The following is a 19,243-nucleotide window of genomic DNA, read 5'->3' on the forward strand; positions in this document are numbered from 1 at the left end:
CTTTTTAGAAGCAGTAAGAAAGCTGGATTCAGAATCTACACCGACAATATGACTTTGCAGGGCAATTCTAAGAAATCCATTTATGTAATCAGAGGATGATTTCTCCCCTTGTCCTGAGCGGCTCAGGGCTCGATTCAGTCTGCACGCTAATAGGGAATCCCACAGCCTCCAATCCCTGCTTCCAGCCGGGGCCCGAGGCCATGTTTCTGTCTTCAGCTGTGCTCAGAAAGCCTTAATCCTGCAGGGCCAGCGGCTTTCCCTGCTCTTCCTGCCTGGCCGTGGCTCTGCGCCAAGGCACAGATTTCATTTCTCATCGGCTGCGGGTCCAACAGGCCCAGCGCAGGCCTGGGATGGGGACGACGAAGCTGGCAGCGCTGCCTCTAGTCAAGCGCCCCGTTGGACAGGCGGCTCCTCCGTGCTTGTAAAAATGGGTGGCCTTGGGAATTGGTGGGACGCTCTGTTCTGCGTGGGAATGCTGCCCGGCAGTGTGACCCGCTCAGAGACAATTTGAGCACAGGGGTAAGGGACGATCTCTACAGTCACACCCTGTAATTTGATTCTCGCTTTTGACAGGTAAGAGGACCCTAACATTGCCTTATTTATGCTTTTAAAAAACTATTATTAGCTAACGTTATGGGCAACCCGATGGAAACAAACTTACAAGTGGGTGCTGGTATCTAAGGCTGGCTCCATGATGCACGTAGTGGAAGGAATGGGACAACATGGGGAAGGTAAGCACGCATGGAGGAAGGCTAAAGGAGGAAGCTGAGGAAGCATCTGATAAACCAACATTTGTTTCTGGAACTTTCAGCTAAGTCATCTCACTGCTTCTGAAAGGAACTGACTTTTAATGAGAGCCTTGTACATGCCACCTTCTCCCCACACATCTCCTCGAGCCCTCCAACAGCCCTGTGAAGGAGGTGTGTGTCCATTTTTAAGATAAACTCTTAGAGCAGTTGTCAATTTCTAGAAAAATCGCCAAGATAGTGCAGAGAGATCCTCTGCACCCCAGACCCAGTTTCTAACACCTTAGGTTAGTGTGCTACATTTGTACCAAAGAACAAATCGATACTGATATATTATTGGGGCGCCTGAGTGGCTTAGTCGGTTGAGCGTCTGACTCTTGGTTTCAGCTCAGGTCGTGATCTCAAGGCCGTGGGATCGAGCCCCACGTCAGGCTCTGCGCTCAGCAAGGAGTCTGCTTCAGATTCTCTCTCTCTATACCTCTACCTCTCCCCCCCCAGCTCACTCCCTCACTCACTCTCTCTCTCTCAAATAAATAAATAAATAAAGTCTTTTTTTTTTTTTTAAAGATTTTATTTATTTATTTGACAGAGAGAGACACAGCAGAGAGAGAGAAACAAGCAGGGGGAGTGGGAGAGGGAGAAGCAGGCTTCCCGCCGAGCAGGGAGCCCGAATTGGGGCTCCATCCCAGGACCCTGGGATCATGACCTGAGCGAAAGGCAGACACTTAACGACTGAGCCACCCAGGCGCCCCAATAAATAAAATCTTTAAAAAAATAACGATATATTATTAACCAAAGTCCACACTTTATTTAGATTTCCTTAGTTTTTTACTTAATTCCCTTTTTCTGTTCTAGGATCACATGCAAGACGACACATTACATTTAACCTCATGTTCTTTAGGCTCTTCTTGGCTGTGACAGTTTCTCAGATTCTCCTTGTTTTTGACAACATTAATGGATTTGAGGAGTATTGGTCGTATATTTTTAGAATGCGCCCCTCAAGTGCTCGACAGTAATTGTCTGATGTTTTCCTCATGATTATAGGTTTTGGGGCAGAAGACCACAGAGGTAAAGTGCCATTCTCATCACATCATATCAAGGGCACTCCTTTTTGCTGACAAGGAAACTGAGGCAGAGAGGGGCACTGGCCTGCCCAGGCCTCCAGGAGGGTCCAGCACCCATTTGAACTGGCTTGGTCTGGTCCTTTTGCTCCATGACATTGTGCTCTTGCAGGGCTCTAGGGGGGCATCCAGGTTCTGGGAGGGTGGTCCCCTCCCTCAAATAGCCACCTCTTCCCATGCTGTGCCCCTTGCTTCCTCATCTGGCCACTACAGGTGTTTGGAGTCTGTGGGGGAGGAAGGAGGGTGGGGAGGTCTGTCCTAGATGGGGATGGGGTGTCCAAGCCAACTGGAGAACCCAGACGTCCTCTCTGCCCTCTGTTAGTGCCCACCCCACCTTCCATAGTGTTTGAGATTAAAATGCTTATTTCCTTCAGGTTTTCATCTAACTTGGCACACTTAACAATAATAGTTCTGACAGAATTAGAGCCTGGATCAACTTTCGAGGCTGCTACAATTCAGCTATGACTTTGAGAATCAGCTATGACTACTTCTAGTCTGTCTCTCTTCTAAGTTTCCAGTTCTTGGGAAAAACCACTGAACTGGCTCGACTTTGATAAGCTCTGAACAAGTGGCAGAGTCAAAAGGCATAAACATGGCCCCTGGGGGTCCACCCTGTAGACTGGGGCCAGAGGAGGGGAGGGTCTGGGGAATAGCACCCAACTGGTATCTTCCACCTCTATGTTTATATTTCTAGTGTACAAATAATGGTTTTCAAAGCATAATCCCTGGACCAGCTGCATCAGTAGCATCTGGGAACTTGATAGAAATACAAGTTTATCTGCCCCATCCCAGGCCTGCTATCTCTCAAACTCTGGGGGTGGGATCCAGATGTGGAGGCCATAGTGCTTAGCATATATTTGACTTTTTCATTTTGTGTCCCTGGTTATTGAAAACAAAGTCTCCTTCAAGGCACGCTCAGAGCCTTTGCATTAACAGACGTGCTGTTAGGGTGTGCTTGGGTGGCAGGAGGCCAGCTCTGCTGTCTGCTCTGTTCTTTCCCACTCCCTTCTGGCAGGTGGCTGACAATTTTTACTTGATAAGAACAAAACCTAAACCAGAGCCCAATGGTCTACTTAAATCCTACTTGGAATGGTATGTAGGTCAGAACTTTTCCAGTTACGAAGGACAGAAACAAAGGACTTAAAATTTGTCAAGCCCCAGAGGAGTTTTTCCACTCCTGTATCTGAAAACTCCAGGAATTGGTTCTCATTTCAGGTACAGCTGGAGCAAGGTGCTCAAATGATGTCACAAAGTGCCCCTACGTCTAATTTCCTTTTGTGCAATTTTCTCCTTCTGACAATTCCCTCCATATGAAGATCCCCAGCAAGTCCGGGCTTATGTGTTCCTCCAGCTTACAACCTCAAGGACAGAAAGATCCTTATGCTGCTTGTAGCCACATTGGTCCTCTCTCCAAGCATCTCTGATTGGGTCTGTTGGGGTTATGTGGCCTTTCCTGGGCCCATCACTGCCTCTAGAAGCTACATTTCTTATGTGGTGGATATGGGGCCTCTTGCTTGACAACTACAGAATCATGCCCACAGGAAGCAGGTTAGAACCAGTGGTGTCCTAAATGTTTACCAGCCCACTCTGCTGAACGGAGATGGAAAACCCTAATTTGTGTCATTTGCTGATTTCCATGGTGTCGTTGTTCTCACCATGGCTGATTTCAAGCTACCAACGTGGTATCACCGAAGGTGGAGTTGGGAAATGCACGGGAGCCCACTGTTGGAGAGCATTTTCTCTATGCAGGTACAATAGATGTAAATCACCTGAAAAGCCTAGATAACTAATTGTAAGCTGTAGTAAAATAATTAGGAAGTGATGAGTTTTGAGTAATGATTGCCTTCGTTTTTCCATAATTTGTTTAATTATGAATCTACATAAGTTAGTTTTTCAATAATAACAGTGTTTAACAACTAGCTCACAAAACTCCTGAAAATTTAATGGTTATCTCTCTCAAGCTGGTACAAGCCAGGTCCAGCACACCACTGGTCAGAACCCAAGAGGGCAGATAATGAATGGTGTGACCACTCTACTTGCCATTTTTTTCTCCCGCTTCCAGGTGGGAACAATAGCAGATTTCCTCCTGGCAGGTGACTCATCAGGGTCAATGGATATTAATAGTTTAGCAGCCCAGGTCCTTATGGACCCCTTGGCCTGTAGCCAAGTAGGACTCAGATGTGAGAATAGAAGATCAGTAGTCTATGGGCATAAGGTCCAGTTCAGCATAAATTTCTCAGCAAAGAGAGACAGCATTACTTTCCTTCAGTCTTAAATTCATTTCACAAAGCTCGAACTAAGCCAAAACCCAACTCATCAGAATGATGAAAAGTTGCTTGTTGCCAAGTGTTTTCACTTATAAAAATTCATATGTGGAGGAAGGGATATTGAACTTGCGCCTACTAATCTTTGCTTCATTGTTTGTAGTCTTGCTTTTTTTGAATTTACTGGGAAGGAGTAACACTATATCTGTTGTTTGCCCCAGCCCTGAAGCTTCCTCCCACTTAGAGAGGCTGAGGCTAGAGGCAGGGAAACCAGTGGGAAGCTACTGCATTAGTCCAGGCAAGAGGCGACAAGAGACTTGAGCTTGCCAGAGGTGATGGAGAGAGGTGCCCGATGGCAGGTTGGGCCAGAGCAATGACCCAGTGACCTACCTTCTAGCTAGAAGACAGCACAGGGCATAGATTTGCATGCTTAAAAAAAAGTAGACCACGTGAGTATGAATGTACTTTGTATTCCAATAAGTTTAAAACATTTCTTGGGAAAAGCTACTTACCAAGAAGAACTGAAGAAATTATTTCATGACAAAAGTCAGATCCACTCCAGCCCCATCCCCTGCCCACCATGCAGCATAAAAATTTCACTTGTACATTGTGCACTGTATAAGATTTGGAGATGCAAAAAAAGAATGAAGCACTATTTTACTGGGGATATTTTCAGTAGGTAAAATTAAGAGAGTTAAAGAATTAATGTATACACAGTATGTGGTATATCTCAGTAAATATGGGACCACTCGGAGATGATTTATTATCTACAAGATACCTGGTAAAGGTCAACAGTAGACATTCAATCCATTTTAGAGGCAGCAATCAAAGAAAACTCCTAGGGCAGCTTGCTTAAAAAAGAGTACTAATGTAACAAAGCTGTGTTGCTTTCCTCTTGAATTGGCTGAAAGCATCAAACCATTTCTTCTATGGAAATTGAATCACCTCTTCATCTAGAGAACAAAGTGGTCAGACAGGGACTGAACTCAGGGATAAACTCAAAAAGGGCACCTAGTGTTTCCGTCAGAAGCTACATGGCTCCAGCTAAATAATGGTTGCACAATCTCTATTAAAGAGAAGTAAAAGGATGGAAGAATAATCCTTTAGTGCCTCTGAGAAACTGTTGAAAGTCTTTCTAATGTCAATCAAGAGCCCTACAATGTACATCGCTGTACATCACCAGGAAATACCCTTCCAGTGCACCTTAGAATGATCTTTATAAAGTGAAACCTTCTTGGGAACATGGATATGTAACAGCAATATCTAACAGATCAATGACTGAATTTAAAAAAAAAAAACGACAGGTACATCTTTCCTTAGATCTTAATTGTTTCCAACAAGTTAATGAGTTAGTGTCAGTTTTTTTATGTTCAGATTTGACTTTGGGGTTCTAGGAAATTCTGCTTCTGCAGCGACCTGGCAGGATATTAGAGCTCCTTCTTTGTTTATGCCTCAACTCTCCCTGGTGGCCACTGGCTGGGTACCAGGATTTAGAAGAATTTTCTTTGGGAGATACAGGACACATCTCACATATGGGGTAACTGGGTCTCAGAGAAGTCAGGTAATCCCCAAAGTCAAGAAGTGATGGCTTTGGTCTTTGAATTCACACGCCTTACCCTAGAATTTGTCCTCTTAATTACTACCTTATATTGGTCGCCCTGATAAGTAATAACAATATTTAACATACATGGTGTGCTTTATAGTTTGCAAAGTGCTTTGCCAAACATGCTCTAATTTGAGCAAAATTCCATGAATGTGGTGATTTAGAATTAATCTTTGCAGCACTCATTTTCATTCTTGACTTCCTTCATCCCTGGGGGGTGGAAAGTGAAATGATTGGGCTCCAGAATGAAGTGGGTGTGCACACTCACCCTGGGATGATTGGGTTTCAGTGGGGCTCTCTGTGTGTCTCTCCCCATCTCTCTGTAGAACTAACTCGCTTAATAGCACACCCAGCTCTTAGGCTCCCTGAATTGCTGGCTGACTGCTCTCCTGTTTTCAACACTGCCCTGGGGCATTTGTTGCCCCCCACCCCAAGTATTCTTGGCCAGATGAGCCCAGAATAGTGCCCATCCTATGAATGGGGGATGTGTGGAGGAAAGAAAGCCCCTGATGTTTTGACTAAACTTACCAGGAATTTAACCTCTTCAGTTGGAGTTGGAGGGGATGAGAAATGCTGGCAACCTGCTCCCTGAAGTGAGCTGTACCATTGTTTAGGAGATCAGGGGGAGAGGGAGCCCTCTTTTTGGCCACAGCTGACCAGAGTGGATGGGTGGGGGGGGTAGCAGCTGAGCTGGGTGGGGGAAGAGAGGAGGTTGTGGCTCAGGTACCACAGACTTTTATAGTTCTTAGCAAGTTCCGGTAGATTTTCTTAAATAAATGTTTCTTCATTTGCTATGTGCCCTTAAAAACAATTTTCAGAGATTTTAAATGGTTGTCTGTTTTTAAATAGTTTTCACCATTAGGCTTGTTTCACCAGGAAGGAGGTCTGCCGAGCTCCTTTCTTTGCTGTCCTGGAAGCGGGGACTCCCCAGTACTATTCTTGCCATGAGCCTTTTATAGATGAGAAAACAGAGGCACAGAGAGGTTAAGTGACTTGCCTAAAGTTACACAGGAAATGCAAAGCTGGGCTGCAAAACCATGCCATCCCACGCCTAAGGTTGCACTGGCCTGAAAGGAAGGGCATGTCTGTAGGTGGCACAACCGTATCTTCAGGTGGAGGAGAGGCTCAAGAGCGGGTAATACTCGGAACAGTGCTAAAACCGTTGCGTGCCCCCCCACCCCCTATGGCCTAAGCCACATCATGCTGACTTTCTTTGGTCAGTCTGAGGCATCCTCAGGGAGGCCATGCGTGTATCTTTCCAGCAGGCAGGGGAAGTGGGTCCTGCCTAAGCCGGTATTGCTGTCCCTCTGCTGGATAACAGCACCTCCCAGAAATCTCAGGTGCTTCTCTTTAGCGGACATCTTGGTCTCTGCAGTCAGGGATTCGGGCTGAACAAAAGATGGTTTGGGGGGCACCTGGGTGGCTCAGTCATTAAGTGTCTGCCTTCGGCTCAGGTCATGATCCCAAGGTCCTGGGATCGAGCCCCGCATCGGGCTCCCTGCTCCGCGGAAGCCTGCTTCTCCCTCTTCCACTCCCTCTGCTTGTGTTCCCTCTCTCACTGTCTCTCTCTGTCAAATAAATGAATAAAATCTAAAAAAAAAAAAAAAAAAAAAAGGTGGTTTGGTTCAGGTTCATGCAGGCCCTCATTGACAGTCTCCTCCTGAGATGCCTCCCACTTGGGCTACCTCCCAGGGCCTGCCCTAGACTTGTCTCTCATCACCAAAAATGTCCCATCCTGTGCCCTCCTCCTTCCCTCCCTCCAGGCTCACAGCCTCCTAAGCAGAGAGCTTTCAGATCCCGTCACCTGAGCTGTAGTACTGTGTGAATCCATAGCATGTTGTAGGCCATTTGTTAGTACCTGCCCTGGAGACCCAACACCTTTCCCCAATGACATGAGGCCAGCAATGAGAATTTGAAACCATAATGATTGCTGGGAAAGTTTTTTGGGGTGGGCAGAACTCTGTGGCATCCGCCTGCCTTTCAGATCATCTATTGCCTACTTCATAGAGCTGTTTAGATGCCTAATAGCCACTTCAGCAATGGACGTTCAAGGCTGAGCTCTTGATCTTCAGCCCCCAACCTGTTCTTCCATCTTTCCTTCTTACCCTTAACGCCTCCCTCTACCACTTGCCAATCCATTGACAATCTCCTCTAAAACATGTCTCGCATTCCTCCTTTCCCCCACCTCCACTGCTGACATTGTCCCAGGGCCCCACCATGTGCATCCAGAAAACCACAGTAGCCACCTAACTGGTCTTCCCACTTAACGCACTCTTGCCCCTCCCCGATCCATTCTCTACCCAGCAGCTAATCATGAAGAAAAAGTGAATCAGACGTATTTCCCCCATTTACAAGCCTTTCACAGCTTCTCATAGCCCTTAGAACGAAATCTCGACTTCTTAATGGCTTGCAAAGCTTGTGGCCTCTAGGCGCTGGCCACCCTCGAGCCTGGGCCAGCCAAGCTCTTTCCTCGTCGTCCCATCTTGCTGTCCTCTGGCCACACTGGCCTTCTTTCAGCGCCCATGCCAAGGCCTTTGCTTGCATTGTTCCCCCTGCCTGTGGGGTAGGCTGAGGGGCCTCCAGAGATAGCCATTCCCTAACCCCGCCCCACACCTGTGATATGCTTTGATGGATGGCGGCAGGTGTTATTAAGGCTACAGAACTTAAAACAGGGAGGGCCTCTCTCATCCAGGTGACTGCAATTTAATCACGTGATCTCTTAATAGCGGAGAACGGCGTGGAGTTGGAGGCAGGAGGAAGACGGTATGAGGCAGAGACCGTCGACGTGTGCAGGCTCCGTGCTCGGGTGCAGGCTCAAAGATGGAGGGGCCAACAGGATGAGCTGAGGGGGGTTCCGGGCTGAGCACTCATGAGAAGACAGCAACTCAGCCCTCCAAACATGAGCAACTAAGTTCTGCCAACAACCTGAATGAGCTCAGAAGCCCGTTCTTCCCCAGAGGCTTTAGACAAAACTCAGCCAGCTAACGCCTGGGTTTTGGCCTCCTGAAACCCAAAGCAGAGAAACCTGTAGACGCCCTGGATTCTGACCTACAGAACAGTGGGACGGTAACTTAGGTTGTTTTGAGCTGCTAAGCGTGTGGTCATTTGAACAGCAGCAATAGAAAACTCATACAGCCCGGAATGTTCTCCCCTCCCTCCTCTTTTCCTGGGTGACCCCTTCTCATGCTTTAGGGTGCAGCCATTCTCCAATGAGCTTATCTAGCATAGGCCCACCTGTTTCATGCCCCCCTGTTTCTTTTCTTTCTGACATTTTAACCACACTTGGGCTTTGGGGAGGCGGTTTGGTGCAGGAGAGCTGGTGTGGTGCCATGTGGTGCTCCCGTAGCTAGGGTCTGGAGCTGCAGGGCTCAAACCCTAGCTCATCCTATTTGCTACTTGTCTGACCTTGGTTGAGTTCTTCACCTTTCTATGCCTTAGTTTTTCTCATCTGTAAAATGGGCATAATACCAGCTCAGAGGATTATGAGGATTATATGAGGAAAAACAATCTACAAAGTATGTCCAACAATACTTAGTACATAACAGGCTCCAATCATTGTGAGCTATTAACTGTGTGTCTAATGACCTTCTAGACCTGGGGTTGACCAACTACAGCCTGCAGGTCAAATCCAGCCACTACTTTTGTGTATAAAGTTTTATTGGAACATAGCCATGCCTATTCAGTTACATACTATCTTCATTTACACCTAGCACTTGCAGGCTGCGAAGGCAGACCTGAGTAGTTGTGACCATATGGCGTAGAAAGCCTGAGTTATTCTCTGACCTTGTACAGGAAAATGTTGCTCCGAACTAAGCCGGGAGGGTGGGGGCCATGTGTCTCGTTCATCTCTGTGTACTCTGCCCTCTGCACACTACCGGGCACCCAGTAGGTGCTCGGCGCTGCAGGTTGAGGTGATGACCGAGAACTTGCATGTTAAGCTGGTATTCCCTACCCAGGTGTGAAGGAGCGTGGGATCCAGGCTGCTACAGCACCATGCAAACCTCCCCCCAACCCCCAGCCCTGTTCAGAACCAGCCACTCCTCTCAAGTCTTTCTCCACGCCCCCTCTTTAGGGCCTCACTAATGCTCTCCTGCAAGGGGTTCTTGGGCTTTGCCATCAAGTACCATTTTTACTTTGCTTTGTGGTCGTAGTTAATAAGCTCCATGTCCTTCGGCCTTTCATCTCCAGGATCTGCACCTGAGTTTCTGAGATGTTTCACAACATTACACTGGCCAAGTCTGAAATCGGTAGGAGTCCTGGAACACAGAGCTTTATTGAAACACTAATAAGAGCTTTCCGTTGCCTCTTAAAGAGCTTTAGATGGCCCCTGGAGAGGCCCAAAGATAGCGCCTGCCTGTGACCTATGCGGCTGGAAAGGTGTCGTGTCTGAAGTTTTCATCAGTGACATCCACGCCTTCTTGCAGCTGTGTTTTATGGGCCTGGTCGTCTGCCACCCGACAGGATATGTTCAGGTTTCTGTTCTCAGACTTTCATTTTTCCATGGAGCTTGCAGAGTTTTTAATGATCAAGTATATTATATTGCAGGGAAATCAGGTTACCTTTTCCTGAGGTGAAGAAACAGCTGTTACTAATTGAGTTGTTTGCCACCAGATCTGTGGGCTCAGCAACAATCCCATTGGTTTGAGGGGGCAGAGCCTAGCAAGGCCCCCTTCTCAAGCATTCCCTTCACTGATGCCAGAAAGTCTTCCACTGGTTAATAATCACCTTGCATTATTCATTGTGTATGTATTTGTTTCACATCTAAAAGCGACCGTTCACACAGATGGGTACTGCCAAATACTGGTATCCACCCATGAGCCTAGGCTTTTAATTGAGCACATTCATTGCTTGGAAGGCAGATCACTTCGATGAATTAGGTATCACTTCCTCTAAGAAGCTGTTTCTTGTTCTCAGCAACACTTCCCCCACCCCCCGCCCCCATGTGCATCCTAGCTCTTTGCTCCTGTGTTTATTGTCTAGGGAGATTGCTTTTTAATGATTATTGACATAACCCAGAGCATGGTATTTGAGAGTGTTCCACTTACTGACCTGACCCTGACAATAACTTGCTGTGTGACTTCAGGCATGTTACTTTACCTCTCTGTGCTTCAGTTTCCGTATATTTACAGCCTGTGTGGCTGTTAGGAGAAGTGAAATAATTTTTGTGTACCTTTCACATACACATGCTGTCCGTTCTTATAGGTTTATGTCGAATTAAGAAACATCAAGTATGTGGGAAAGCTCATTTCTAACCATTAAAAAAGGTAAAAACCATTTTTTAGCTGTGGACCATCTGAAAACAGTAAAGGACCAGAGTCGGTGCCTAGTCTGTTGTTTGCTGACCCCTAGTCACTGAGATGTTGGGATTGTGTTCTTACTGTTGCATAGATCTGTAAATCTGGGTGTGTACATGCTTGTTGGAATTCGGTATCAGAGCTAGCTTTGAAGAAATCACTGGGAACTTTTGGCATCTTTTTCTGTACTCTGCAAACTTCAAACAGATATTGCTTACGAGGCTTACTAGAACTTACCTATTAAACATCCAAGGCTAGAATATATTTTAGAGTATATTTTTGGCTACTCTGTCCGTTATAGTTGCTACCAGCCATTTGTGATAACTTAAATAAAAATTCAGTTCCTCAGTTGCACTAACCATGTATCCATTGTTCAATAGTTTCGTGTGGCCAGCTGCTAACACTTGATGGAGCATGTACAGAATATTTCCATCTGTGCAGAAAGTTCTATTGGGAAGTCTTAGAAAATTATCATTTTAATGGGTTTTCCCGTTTTTGGCATATAATTATATACAGTCTTAAAGTAACTTGAATCTCTTTAGGTGGACTTGTTCCTTTTTGCATGCCTAGTGTTTATTTACATCTCTCTCTCTTTCTGCCAGTTAGAGATGCCAGGTTTCTTTATTAACTTTCTCAAAGAATGTTTGGTTTTCTTGACTATTTAAAACCTTTAATTCATATTTTAATTTTTAATACAACTCCTTTTTAATAGAGTATTTTTTGGCTCATTTGGTTCTTTTTTATCTAGTTTCTTGAATCAAGTGCTTGTTTTGTTTCATTCTTTCCTGGTTTCTAATAAATACTAGATTTTTAGGCTAGAAACATTCCTTAATTTGGCTGTATGCTATGGGCTTTGATCTGTAGTGTTTCTACTTTCATTCATTTCTAAATAGTTTGTAATTTCAGGTTGGTCTCTTTAACCAAGAATCATTTAAAAGGTTTAAAAATTCTAAGGATAGGGGCGCCTGGGTGGCTCAGTTGGTTAAGCGACTGCCCTCGGCTCAGGTCATGATCCTGGAGTCCCGGGATCGAGTCCCGCATCAGGCTCCCTGCTCGGCAGGGAGTCTGCTTCTCCCTCTCCCGCTCCCCCCTCTTGTGCTCTTTCTCTCTCACTCTCTCTCTCAAATAAATAAATAAAATCTTAAAAAAAAAAATTCTAAGGATAATTTGTTCTTGTCATTAATATTTGTGGTCAGGCAAAGTAGGTTGTATAAATGTCAGTTTGGAGAAAAAAATTTTTAATGGCTTCTATTGGTTACCTATTGTCGCCGAACAACCCCCAAACCTTAGTAGCTTAAAACAACGTTTGTTATCTCAGTTTCTGACCGAGGGTCAGGAATCAAGAAAGTGCTCAGATGAGTAGTTATATCTAAGGGTCTCGTGAGGTTCCAGCCAGCTGTTGGTAGCACTCCAGAGCTCTGAAGAGTTGGCTGGGGCTGGAGCAGAAGCTTCCAGGAGGCCATGTGGGGGCGCCCGCCACGCCATACAGCCTTTTCTGAGATAGTGTGAGTCCACTGCCATGACATCCACCTTATCCTGTTCATTAAAAGGAAATCTTACTTACATTGTACTCATTAGAAGGGACTCTCTAAGTCCTACCCATATTTATTGGAAGGGGACCACACAAAGGCAGGATTCTAGGGAGATGCGGGTCACTGGGGCTCATCTTGGAGGCTGCTCACCACTGCCAGGTACATGTTCAGTTTTTGCTGCTCCTAAGGTTTGAAAGTAACTCCCCCCCCCCCCCATTGAGATGTGTTCCATATATTGGCTCCAACTTGTGTTCTCAATTATTTCTCATCTTGCTTGATGTATCAGTTTTTTGGTTTTTGTTTTTTGTCTGGGATAAGTATCTATCTTGATGTGCCTTTGTGAAGATGGTGCATTCCACAGTTGTTGGGTAGTGTTCCAGAAATGTTAGGTGAGTTGTTAGCTAGTGTTGTTCAAGAGTTTTACATCCTTACTGACTCTGTAACCTTCCCCCGCCGCCCCCAACAACTACTGAGTGAGGAATGGCAAATTCTGCAACTAGAACGGTGGATTTGTTTATTTCTCCCTTTAATTCTGTCCACTTCTGCTGCATGTGTTTTGAAGCTCTATTACGTGTGTCACATTTAGAATTACGTCTTGATGAATTGACCGCCTTATATGAAAGGATTCTCACTTCCCTTGGAATATTCCTTGTCTACTTCGGCTGATTTTTTTTTTTTTTTTTAAAGATTTTATTTATTTATTTATTTGAGAGAGAGAGAGCAGGAGAGGGGGGAGGGTCTGAGGGAGAAGCAGACTCCCTGACGAGCAGGGAGCCCGATGCGGGACTCGATCCTGGGACTCCAGGATCATGACCTGAGCCGAAGGCAGTCGCTTAACCAACTGAGCCACCCAGGTGCCCCAACTTCGGCTGATTCTTAAGCTTAGTGTTCGAATGACATATTCGAACATATCTTTTTCCATCTTGTTATTTTCTACCTGTCTGCATTTTTAAAATTTAAACTCCGTCTCGGGGCGCCTGGGTGGCTCAGCTGTTAAGTGTGTGCCTTTGGCTCAGGTCATGGTCCCAGGGTCCTGGGATTGAGCCCTGCATCGGGCTCCCTGCTCAATGGGAAGCCTGCTTCTCCCTCTCCCACTCCCCTTGCTTGTGGTTCCTCTCTCGCTGTGTCTCTGTCAAATAAATAAATAAAATCTTAAAACAGAAAAAAAAAAGGAGGGCCCTGCCTTTAAAAAAACAAAACCAAACCAAACAAAACTCCGTCTCTGACAGCATGTAATTGGGGCTTGCTTTTTTATCGAAACTGATAATTTTTGCCTTTTAATTGTGAAGTTTAAGATCAGTTGATTTTTTTTTCTTTTTCTTTTTTTTTAAGAAGCAGATCTATTAAGGTCTCATACTGATGATTTGTTAGTTTCCTCTTTAACAAATTTCGATGTGCAAAATTTCAAAACTGAATAACTTTTGAGTTAGAAACTACATTTAATTCCAGGTTCCAGGGTAAGGGTTTTTCTTTCCCAAAGAGGTCTGGCTGTCCAGGCCTGGTATGGTGGCTCTCTAAAGTCAGTAGGGACCTAGGTTCCATCTAGCTTTCTATTCCATCAGCTCAGGACGTGACCTATCACCTCTTGAACGTGAGATGGTTGCCAGAGCTCTGCCTATTACATCCAGTTCTCAATGCAGAAGGGAAAAGGTAAGGGATGGGGGTGGAGGGAACAAAAACAACGCAACATATTAACCTAACCTAATGACTTCCACTTAAACGTGATTGTCTAGAACATGACCACCATAGCCACACGGAGGTCAGGAAATGAATTTTAAGAGCCAGGTGTATGGTAAGTCACTTCATTTCCTCCTAGGCTGTTTCACCCTGTGCTTTCATGGACCCATCTTTAAAAAATAGAACTTCTGATACTTAAGGAATTTTGGAAGTACATCATTTTTGCTTAGATGTTTTACTTCTGCTGGTTTGATCTGATCTCATCAATCATGTTAAGATTTCTGTGGGTTTTTTTCACAATTTTTTTTCTTGCTGTAGTGAGAGAAGTTTATATGATGTATATTTAATAGTTTTATATAGGAGTTATTAAATTTTATATAACTTGCATCCAGTTTACATAATTTTGGTACTACAATTTTTCAGGTGACTTCTTATAATGGTCTCTTTAGAAAATCCAATTTCTGCAGACTTTTCTTTTTTCCAATATACCTCTTAAGTGTGATGTGGGAAACAAAGGCAGAAGGAAATGTAGATGAAATCAAATGTCCTTATAACCTGCAGCCCATTGACAAATACTTGAGGCAGGCAGAGTACAATGCTCCTCCAGGAAGCTCCCAACAGTCTTAATGTTATTGCCTCGCTAGAGGGGAAAAACAACCTTGGGTTGACAACAGCAAGGCTTCCAGCAGCCTGTGAGTCTTTAGGAGATGAAAATCCTTTTGGAACTTCCCTTAGCTTTCCTTCCCCCAACCCCAAAGTATGTAATCAGTTGCTCCTCACAATCCTGGGGCAGCAGCTCCTTCTGCCCACAGGTCCTGTCCTCACGCTTTAATAAAAACCACCCTTTTGCACCAAAGACATTTTAAGAATTCTTTCTTGGCCGTAAGCTCCGGACCCCACCCCACCTCAGCAACATTCCCAAAACTATCATTTGGTGCTTCAACGTGGGACTTCAAGTCTTTTCGTCTGGACTCTGAGCTTCGGTGCAAACTTGGCGAGTACTTGGCTCTCCCTTTGCTCTCATTCCAGGGGCTCTTCAAGGAGGATGGTCTTACTGGAACACTTTCATGTCGATGGCTTAGGCTGCAATCCTCTAGCCCGTGGCTACTCTACGGGGAGGAGAAAGCCTTCCCATTGGCTGGAAGTTTTACCATTCGGGCCATGGTACTAAGACCCAGAAACTTGATGGCCTCTCATTATTCCTGTCCTGATACAAAGTTGTGTGTCTTGGGCACGGGGCAGCTGCCACTCTTGAGACTCCCATGTGAGGTTTTCTCCTCATTGGTCTAACGTGACCTCCTTACATCTCTGGTTTATCTGGCCCCGAGATCTCCACAGGTGGCTGGCCAAAACTGGTCCCTGGTTGGGTTTTAATTTAATCGGGTACTGTTGGCTGCAAAGACTACATGTGTGGGGATGTTGCTTAGATCATGAAGGATTTCTATTTACTGTTTTCCATCAATGTCCTCTACTAACTAAAATTACAAAATTGGGTGATTTCCCCTTGTAAAACTTTTCTAGTGTTTTCCATGGATTAAAAATGGCGGGTTCTTCAAGACAAGGCAAAATAAAGCATGACCTTCTATGGCATGATCTCCAAGGCACGGTATCTTGGTCCATACACCAGCACCCATTTTGTAGTCTAGAATAAGATGGGGAAAGTGGGGGGCGGGGGGGGGGATGATGCTAGCATCCTTCCTATAAGGGCCTTTAACAGTGGCAGTGATCATAGCGATTTTGTTCGGGGGACAACTTGGGTCACTTTGACACCAAGAACCTCTGACATAGCCTGCGTGGGATGCCACCTGGCGGGGGTGGGTGGTGTTTGGTAATGGACCTTCTCTCTTCTTCAGTTCCCAAGGACTCTCCCTTGGAATGCCTTTTAACCCATTGGAAACAATTCGGATTATAGAATTTAAGAAAGGCATTGCATGGCCTCAGTGGGATCTACCCTTTAGATCTCTTCTGCAGGAAACAGGGCAAATAGATGGAGGTACCTTAAGTCTATCCAGGTCTTCAGGGCTCTAAATCAGGACCCAGACCTAAGGGCCTCTTGTAGAATGTGTTTGGTCGTAACCAGACCAGTAAACTCCCTCCTGATCTATTATTGGATGATAATTATCCAAATAGGCCTCCTTTGAATAAACCCAGGTTGCTGGAAGAAATGTAGGCCCTCCCTAGCAAAGGGGATGCTGACTCTCACTGTTTCTTCTAATAGACCCGGGTTACTCTAGCAGTATGTGGGGACTTCTCCCTCATTTCCTGGGTTAATGGCTATAACTGGAACCAACTGTCTCTGGTTAGTGTACCTCAGGATGGGAACTTTAAGGAATATTCCCAGGCAAGCTGCTGGACATGCTCTTTGTTTTGGGGAAATTCCCTGTCTTCTCTGGCCTGATGTGGACTGCCCATTCTCCCTTGTTGGTGGGAAAACATGGTGCCTGCTCATCTGTCCGAGCTGACGAGGTTTAGAACCTGGAACCCCTTTTCATCTCCTGCTGGCAGCACCTCTCCTCTTCTGCCCCCCCACCCCTTTCCTCTTTCTGTACCACCTTGGGTGTGGCCAGCATAACTGGCTTCCTTATCATCCTCGATGCCTCCAGCATGATTGGCTCCTCTCCTCCCCTCCCCTCACTCTCCAGGAGCAAGAAGAGCATCCCCTGGACCTAACACCACCTACTCCAGATTTCCCTCCAGTGTCTCAGGTAAAAATCGATAATGAGGAACAAACTGACTTTTAAAAGCAGATCCAGGTGGAACATAGTTTGGTATTTGACTTGTTTGTTGGTTTAAGGTAGACCTGTCTCTAAAGTTATCAGCATTAAATGTGAAACTTTTATTCTACCAAGGTCTACTGAAGGTCAAATAAGCTCATGTTATCTCTGTTGCAGTTTGTTCGTAAAAAGATGACTATAAATGGTGGTGAATTGTCTCAAGTTTTTATGGGTAATTGTTAAGGTAGCTTTCAAAGTCTTTGGTACCTGAGACTTTCAAGTTTTGCTTGGATGATAAATGGGATTGAATTCATTGGACATCTAGGTCTTTTACAAGTATGATGGAGTGCTAAAGCATTGATTACTGAATGTAGGTTTGTGCTTTTGACTTACTGCAGAGAAACTAAGGATATTTGAGTCTGTTGGAAAACTTTGTGCTTTGCCATCTACAGAATTCTGGTGTAGCAGTTCACAATTAGTTATTACTTAGCTTTCACTGGAGACTAAGATTTCTAAGAGTTAAAATTCTGCTAAATGTTGCTTCCCTTATTTTTTATCAGTCTTAATTATACTATATATAAGAAAGATCTAAGGAATGGGAATGTTTTTGTTGAAGGTAAAAGAAGGTAATTTTGTCCTAAATAAGACTAGTTGTTTGGAAAGAAATGGCTTGGGACAAAATCTGAATGCAAAGGGAAAGTTGTAGAAGGTTGGTTGTAGGGAAATCTTTGCAGAGGAATTTTATATGTGGTCAGGACAGACTAAGATTAAACTGAAGGGATTTTAAAAAGTACACTGGTGTAAGATTGAAATTTTGCTTTCCTCTCTGTTAAAAAGACAAAGTTTTCTTGAATTATTGGTCTGCTCTTGATAAGAAAATGTAAACAAAGGTTTTTTTTTCTCCTTTATCTGCCCAGAAAACCAGTTTCGATGTTTTGTCTTTATCAGGTCTTTGATCACTTAGTTAAAACTTCTCAATGTTAAAGGAGCTAAGTTTTGCTAGCAACTATATAACCCTACATATTTGCCTTTGGAATCTCTTACTGTCACCTTGGTTAAATAAAAATAAGTTTGTAATGATCTGTAATCTATTTAGGCATATGCTATAACTTTCTGGGGTTTGTTTTAACTTCCCAAGATTTAAATTGTAAATGAAGTCTCTTCGAATCTTTTAGGCCTTTTTATTTGGTATGTTAAGTTACTCTGGAAGCACTGTTAAACAAATAATAAGCCTTAGATTGTATTGCTTGGGTAAATGTTATAACTCTTCTAGAGATGATATGCAATTCCTAAAGTTGTAATATGTTCTAATATAAGGTCATCACTTGATAGTTTGATTGAGTGTTATGTGTCATAGAAATAACCGCAATTTCCTTGTCAATTGCATCATCATCAGATAGTTAACAGGGTCCATTTCTGAGTTCTTAGCATTTGTAATTGTTCTTATTCTCTTGCAAAATGAGTTTCATCTTCAAGGAGATTCATTATAAAGGACTTTAGGACAAACACAGGTATTTGATATCTTTAAGATCAAAACTTAAAATGGGTAAAAATTTCCAGAACTAACTAAAGCTGCATTCAAACTGAACAAGAATAGTAACATGGGACAAAGCGAATTGGGAAAAATGATTATAGTTTTTTTGTTTGTTTTATGACTCTTGTTTGAAACATTGTTGGTTCTCTAAATTTTGTTCTTTCAGATTAAGGAAACTTTCCCTTAAGTTATCTATGACTTACAGAAATGTGATAAAGTATTCACTTGTGAACAAATTGAAGCATTTAATTTTTCTCTCTACCTGAACTCTCTGAAATTCAAAAGGTCTCAGTAAGTATTCTTTCTTCCATGGCACTCATAGTCATTTGCATAAATTCAGTAAGAATCTGTTCTCCTTGTAACAAGACACCATTGGAAACTGGTTATTTTTACCAAGGCTTTGACTGGAATGTCATATTTGAGAGATATGCACAGACTCAGATATGACCAAACAGCTTTAAGGAATTGGGGTTGACTTTATGAAACATGGAACCATAAAGTCCCCTGGAGATGTTGGCCTGATCCCTTGCTTACAGAGTTCCCAGCAATCTCACCAGGTGAGTAAAGAATGTCCCTTCCTGGCAAGTGCAGGAACCTCAGGATATATTGGGGACCTCGTAAAGTGGCATTTGCCCAAATCTACAGGTATTGCAGGCATGTCTGATGGCGAGCACTTGGCTTGGTTTCTGGCCTTGAGAGGCTACTAAAAGTTCAATCTAGATTCCTTATGAAAAGTTCCAGCAAAGCCGATCTGAAAA

The 19,243-nt window shown here is 44.2% G+C and overlaps 1 pseudogene; it reads left to right on the plus strand.

Annotated features, from left to right (window-relative positions):
• Window positions 1-694: 694 nt before the first annotated feature.
• Window positions 695-19,243, plus strand: part of LOC117998559 — a 46,167-nt pseudogene continuing 27,618 nt past the window's right edge.

The sequence above is a fragment of the Mirounga leonina genome, unplaced genomic scaffold, assembly GCF_011800145.1.
Source record: "Mirounga leonina isolate KUSES-001 unplaced genomic scaffold, KU_Mleo_1.0 Mir_114, whole genome shotgun sequence".
NCBI lineage: Eukaryota > Metazoa > Chordata > Mammalia > Carnivora > Phocidae > Mirounga > Mirounga leonina.